This window comes from Oncorhynchus masou, chromosome 28 (assembly GCF_036934945.1).
Source record: "Oncorhynchus masou masou isolate Uvic2021 chromosome 28, UVic_Omas_1.1, whole genome shotgun sequence".
Lineage (NCBI taxonomy): Eukaryota > Metazoa > Chordata > Actinopteri > Salmoniformes > Salmonidae > Oncorhynchus > Oncorhynchus masou.
In genome coordinates this window covers 51,217,456-51,225,067 of record NC_088239.1, presented here as the reverse complement: position 1 = coordinate 51,225,067, position 7,612 = coordinate 51,217,456, and positions in this window count along the sequence as shown.

Genomic DNA, 7,612 nt, shown 5'->3' with positions numbered 1-7,612 from the left:
CTGCCAAACCACCGCAGGCTCATCCTTATACCATTTCTTCTGCTTGGATGTCGAATACTTTGCAGAAAAAGGGAATAGGAAAATAACTTTGGAAAGGAAGTATTTTTATTCAGAGGAGCATCTCTCAACTGGGAAGCAATCTAAAGAACTACAGGAAAACCTCAAGGCTCTTTCTTACATAATCTGTTTTTTTTTTAAACTTGTGTCATGTGGTCCATTTTTTTCCTGACTGTCTGACTGGTGCAGAACTTCACATGAAAAACGTCTCCAAAGAAGAGATAAGGAACTGATGTCACTTTCACTACATGAACATGTTAGTTTATTCTGAGTAATCTTGGTGTCAAAGCAGGGGAACTTTTGTGCAGTTGACTGATGGTCTCTGTGGGATGTACAGCTAATGCTTATGCAAAATATTTCTGAAGATTCTCTATACTCATGGCTCAGCATGAGAATTGATACAGTGGTTTGAACTGACTGCCTGTGTGATTTATTGACAGTTTAACAGTAATGACATAAACAACAACAACAACAACAATGAAAAACATTTCCTTGGTCACTAAAAGCAGAAAGTTGTCCCCATCTCAAAAGTTTTCCGAAGCTGACAGCACCCTCAAGATTTGTTATTTATGAGCACTGTGACAACCTACACAGCGACAACTGGTCCCTCTCCCCATACTCTCCCAAAACTAAAGCATAAACTGAATGTGCAAGAAAAATACATCTTTGGTTTTTCAGAATTGAGCTGAAAGCTCTGGATTTCATTTTCACTGCATATCTGAGTTGTCAAAGAGGCTCATTGATATGCTGTGTAAATATCATTTGTTATTTTTAGGAAGAAAGGTTTGGTAATAGTACACTTGGAGGTTGGACCAAATACAATGATTTCAAAGTATAAATAAATAAAATCCTAAATATATACAATTATATGCGAAAAATCATTGTGCCTCATTACTCTCAAGCACTCTAGGCAAGTCAAGAGCATACAGAGAATATTAAGTAAGATGTCAGCTTGATACAAACACAGAGTAAGTGACGTCAACAGGATGTTGTCCACAAACTACATTAAGCAGTATTGAGAGGTCTAATACTGTCAGGAAAGAATGCCAGGGGTGTTCAAAAAAGTCTTTGTACCTAAAACAAACAACTTGACAATGACTGCGGGTGAAACACCTTGTCACCCTAAAATGTTATTGTTTGGTGACGTTAGGCAGATATAATGCAGTGTGCCATGGCAGAAGCAACACAACACCCCTGGCATTCTTTCCTGACAGTATTAGAGCAAGACATCCTGTGGGTTAGGCGCTTAAAGTGGTTATTAAACTGGTGATGATCACAACATTCACACAGGCAACAACAGAGTTAGAGTTAGAATTCCCTGTGTAAAGCGGGACAATAGTGATGGAAATCATAGCTTTTCATTTACCGAATGTTAATTCTGCTGCTTAATGCTATCATCAATCTAAGGAAAATGAGTTCAAATCCTCATCAGGGGGAAATTAATTTGTGTCAACCCCACCGCAATATTATGATTATTGCCCAATAGATATGCGAAAGTGCATTACGATTACATTTTACGACCAGGAATTCATATTGGAAGCATCCATTCAGATGGTCTGCTCTCAGGTTACTAATACTTTATTCCAGACTGAGGGATAAATAAAAACCAAAGCAAATAAAATAACAAAATACCAAAGTCTCTTAATGGGGCAATCAGCAGTTACTACGTCAATTTTGGTATGTACCCATTGATCTTTGAAGAACATAACTTATAAATGCCTCATGAGCTTAATTTAAAACTTGTTAAATGTAACTAAATGCAGTCGAAAATGTCATCTACAGTACCAGTCAAAAGTTTGCACACACCTACTCATTCAGGGTTTTTTCTTTATTTTTACTATTTTCTACATAGTAGAATAATAGTGAAGACATCCAAACTATAAAATAACGCATATGGTATCATGTAGTAACCAAAACAGTGTTAAACAAATCAAAATATACTTTATATTTGAGATTATTCAAAGAAGCAACCCTTTGCCTTGATGGTATGCCGTCACTGTAAATAAGAATTTGACTTGCCTTGTTAAATAAAGGTAAAACAACAAAAATGATAGCTTTGCACACTTTGGCATTCTCTCAACCAGCTTCATGAGGTAGTAATCCGGAAAACATTTTAATTAACAGGTGTGCCTTGTTAAAAGTTCATGCGTTTGAGCCAGTTGCGTTGTGACAAGGTAGGGGTGGTATACAGAAGATAGCCCTATTTAGTAAAATACCAAGTCCATATTATCCTGTTGAAACTCTAGGGGCGCAATTTCATTTTTGGATGAAAAACGTTCCCGTTTTAAACAAGATATTTTGTCACAAAAAGATGCTCGACTATGCATATAATTGATAGCTTTCGAAAGAAAACACTCTGACGTGTCCAGAACTGCAAAGATATTTTCTGTGCGTGCCCTAGAACGTGAGCTTCAGGCAAAACCAAGATGAGACGGCATCCAGGAAATGAGCAGGATTTTTGAGGCTCTGTTTTCCATTGTCTCCTTATATGGCTGTGAATGCGAGAGGAGTAAGTCTGCCCTTTCTGTCGTTTCCCCAAGGTGTCTGCAGCATTGTGACGTATTTGTAGGCATATCATTGGAAGATTGACCATAAGAGACCACATTTACCAGGTGTCCGCCCGGTGTCCTGCGCCGAAATTGGTGCGCAAAAGTCAGCTGCAAGTATTTTTCCACAGAATTCAGAGGAGAATGAAGGCTTCCACGAACGATATATCAATGAAGAGATATGTGAAAAAACACCTTGAGGATTGATTCCAAACAACGTTTGCCATGTTTCGGTCGATATTATGGAGTTAATTCGGAAAAAGTTTGACGTTGTAGGTGACTGAATTTTCGGTTAGTTTCGGTAGCCAAATGTGATGTACAAAACGGAACGATTTCTCCTACACACAGACGTTTTCAGGAAAAACTGCGCATTTGGTATGTAACTGAGAGTCTCCTCATTGAAAACATCCGAAGCTCTTCAAAGTAAAATGATTTAATTTATTTGGTTATCTGGTTTTTGTGAAAATGTTGCATGCTAAATGCTACTCCAAATGCTAAGCTAGCTTAGTATACTCTTACACAAATTAGTCAATTGCTATGGTTCAAAAGCATATTTTGAAAATCTGAGATGACAGTGTTGTTAAGAAAAGGCTAAGCTTGAGAGCAGGCGCATTATTTTCATTTTATTTGGAATTTCAGAAATCGTTAACGTTGCGTTATGCTAATGAGCCTGAGGCTTTAGTCACGATCCCGGATCCGGGATGGGGAGTTTCAACAGGTTATGGCAAGAACAGCTCATATGAGCAAAGACAAACGACAGTCCATCATTACTTTAAGACATAACGGTCAGTCAATCCGGAAAATTTCAACTTTGAAAGTTTCTTCAAGTGCATTTGCAAAAACCATCAAGCGCTTTGATGAAACTGGCTCTCGACACAGGAAATGAAGACCCAAAGTTACCTCTGCTGCAGAGGATAGGTTAATGAGAGTTACCAGCCTCAGAAATTGATGATCGAATTGCTGCAAAGAAACCAATACCAAAGAACACCAATAAGAAAAAGAGACTTGATTAGGCCGAGAAACACGCGCAATGGAAATTAGATCGGTAGAAATCTGTCCTTTGGTCTGATGAGTCCAAATTTGATATTTTTGGTTCCAACCGCCGTGACTTTGTGAGACGCAGAGTAGGTGAACGGATGATCTCTGCATGTGTGGTTCCCACCGTGAAGCATGGAGGAGGAGGTGTGATGGTGTGGGGGTGCTTTGCTGGTGACACTGTCTGTGATTTATTTAAAATTCAAGGCACACTTAACCAACATGGCTACCACAGCATTTTGCAGCGATACGCCATCCCATCTGGTTTGCACTTAGTAGGACTATCATTTGTTTTTCAACAGGACAGTGACCCAACACACCTCCAGGCTGTGTAAGGGCTATTTTACCAAGACGGAGAGTGATGGAGTGTTGCATCAGATGACCTGGCCTTCACAATCACCCAACCTTAACCCAATTGAGATGGTTTGGTTTGAGTTGGACCTCAGAGTGAAGTAAAAGCAGCCAACAAGTGCTCAGCATATGTGGGAACTCCTTCAAGACTGTTGAAAAAGCATTCCAGGTGAAGCTGGATGAGAGCATGCCAAGAGTGTACAAAGCTGTCATCAAGACAAAGGATGGCTACTTTGAAGAATCTAAAATCTAAAATAAATTTTGATTTGTTTCACACTTTTTTGGTGTGTGGTGTATGATTCCATATCTGTTATTTCATAGTTTCGATGTCTTCACTATCATTCTACAATATAGAAAATAGTACAAATAAAGAAAAATAATTGAATGAGTAGGTGTGTCCAAACCTTTGACTGGTGGTGTATGTAATTACTTATCATGAGAGGGCCATAAAAAATAGTTAGTCTGAGGACACAAAATCAAGGACACAAATACGATAAAAATATGAACTTTTTATATGATGTATTTCCTATTCAATGTATGAATAAGGCTTGACATGACTTATAAGCTTTCTAGATATAGTATAATCATTATAAAATGACTAAGTATAAGATTTCACCTTCCTTATCACTGGAAAATACTGTACATATTTGTATATTTAGTGTTTGAGAAAATGAGCATATTTACTAATGGTCTCTCTTGATCATACGTATTCCCCCATCTCTGTTAACGTCTCACAGAGCTCTAGCTTGGCTTTTTGAACTCGTTAGGAACTCGCCTTTCATCTCATTTTAATCAGTACGTGTTTTGTGTTTAGAATCTGTTAATTACTTTAGATGAATGGCTAGAAATCGATCACTGAATGTCCTACAGTGATGAAACCATTGCTTTGTCAATGGCTATGACATAGGATTCAGCTAGGAGTTGATCTTCAAGTGATTTAGGATTTTACATCCTACGTCACACAGGCTCAGACAATACACTATTGTATCTGTGGGAACCAGGGCCATCGCTTAATGCCAGCCATTTCGATCTACTGTGTCCACAGATCGATTTATATGTGCAAATGTTGATCGGAAACGGTACCAGAATCACGCAAGTCCCCCAAAATAGGGGACTTTACATCCAAGAGTTTTAACTGTTTTATCCCATCAGAACCCCAAAATGTACACTTGTTTTACTCCAATGTCTCTAAACAATGTAAATGTGAACAAACACTGTATAACCTCAATATCACTTTGTTATTGTTTCAACTGCTGATTGGCCCATTAAATCTTCTCAATTAAAACCACCTGGAGATTAGGATTATGTTACAACATAAATGGGTAGTTTTGCCAGTCAACAAATCACATCAAACACAGCTGTTTTTGGTCATTTATGTTACTTCTATGACAGTGTTTTTAGAATACTGTGGTCATTTGTGTTACTTCTATGACAGCGTTGTGAGACTACTGGCAGACCAACTCATGTACTGCCTTAGATAAGCCTTGGAAGTTGAGAGTGTGTTACTTGGATAATGGGCAAGATTTCATTCTGATCACATGCATGCTGTCAGAGAAGTGTATACTCTGGAATTGAGGGTCCTCCAGTCAATTACAGAAGCAATCAAAATTGCCAATAGAATCGGCCATGGTAAGCTGTAGCAATGCAGGTCCCATTGATGAGATTTTGGGGGTCTTCTTTCTGCTCTGTTAGTTTTACAGATTGTATTTTTCATGGAAGGAAAATCTGTTCTAGTTTGTTTGTTTTACAGATCATAATTGTTTGATTTTCTGTTTTCAACAACATCTCATCAAAAAGGTATTTTACAGGAATTTCTTCAACCTCCACCGATGGGCTATTTACCAGAACAACAGAGGCTGATTTCCACATTTATTTATTTCTCAAATATATGTAGACAATTGTTATTCACACCAGAGCATTTGTTGGTAACAACTGACATAAATCTTGTCATCAACAATGTGTGTGTGCTGAACAGTAGAATAACTCACTTACAACCAATACATTCTACCTAAGAATTATTATAATTTTATTGTGTGTTGTGTATGATTTATGTAATAAATGAGACATCTTAACGCATGTTCAAACTTTTTTAGTCGAGAACGAGGAATCTTTTCCCCTGTGTTATCTAGCATTTCCAGGAGGAGCTACAGTGCATCTGTAACACTGAGTGCAGACATTTGAGAGGTTGATAGCTTTAGGCAAAAGACCAACAACATTTCAAGCCATCAAATCCGATCCCTCGTCTCGTGGATCGACTAAGAACCTTTCTACTTATTTTGCCCTGCCGAGGCATAAAGTCTGAAATCTCTTAATGTAGGTTCGCCCCCAGTGGAGAATGATTTATATAACATATGTTCTCTCATAAAACAAACAAATAAGTAGCAAAAAAGGTTTGTTTTAATGGGATTTTATCTCTTTTTAATGTGACTCCACCATTTCACTGTGACCTCCATCACACTATTGAAGAAGTTACGACAGTAATGAAATTGATACTGACAAGTTAGGGGATCTTACTTCATTGGTTTACTGTTACAAAGAGGGACAAATCGTTATTTTTTCACCTGTGCAGTACAAGCAAAGAAACAAAGGAAAGAAATGTGTTAATATCGACAGACCCTGTCACCCCTGGGTCTATAAAAATGGTCGGAGACCATTAAAGATTTGACAAGAACAAAAGAGGAACCCATGCTGGCTGTTGGCTGAAAGCAGTCTGGACGTCAAACGCTGTATAGTTGTCTGACCTTTTAATACCGCCTGTGGACAAAGAATGTGTGCACTGTTGAGGAGCACCTTTTGCCCTAAACCTGCTCTCTCACATGTGCACGTTTACACGCACAGAGACAAATACACAAACAAACTCATGCAGTGCAGTGCCCACACAGTGAAGAAACAACAGGTTATTTTATATGTTATACTAGCAGGGCTAACAGGACATTAAAAATCAATACATATTTAAAGGTGACATACTCATTCACCATATATGCAAGGATGCCTTTGTGAACAAGACACGTACTGTGCAGTGTGGGGGAAAATAGTCTCACTAACTGTGGAATGGTGATCTCAGCAAAGAAATGCTAGCTATCTGTTGTTCAGTATATGAACTGCGCACATGTTGATGTTAAGGTCAACAGGTGGGTTCCTATAGACATTTCTAGTAGCCTACTGTTTTGTTCTTCTTCTAAAAAGCTGTGCCTGTCTTTCTTGGTTTGAGAGGATGACTCAGGGTCTGAGCCATCATATATCCATTGTACTGTGAAGGGGTTTGGAATGAGAGGGGCCGGTTATTCAGCTTTCATAAAGCCTGCTGCTGTCAGAGCCCATGCAGTGCCCAGACAGAGGCTCAGGGAGGGGCGCAGGTGCAGCAGAGAGAGACAATCCCCCAGCATCCAGAGGGGAATAGACCCGTCAGCCAAACCAGCACTAAAACAGCCAAAGAAACCATAGAGAGGCCTCACCACAGGATTCTCATTCAACTATGTAAAGAATCCTATCACATAGCCAACAAACAAGCAGCGCATAAAGATACAGACTTGAGTGATGCATGATTTATTAAATGATGCTTCATTGAAAACATATTGAAGAACATCAAAAGGAAATGGTAGGGTCCTTTGGTTTCTTCGATT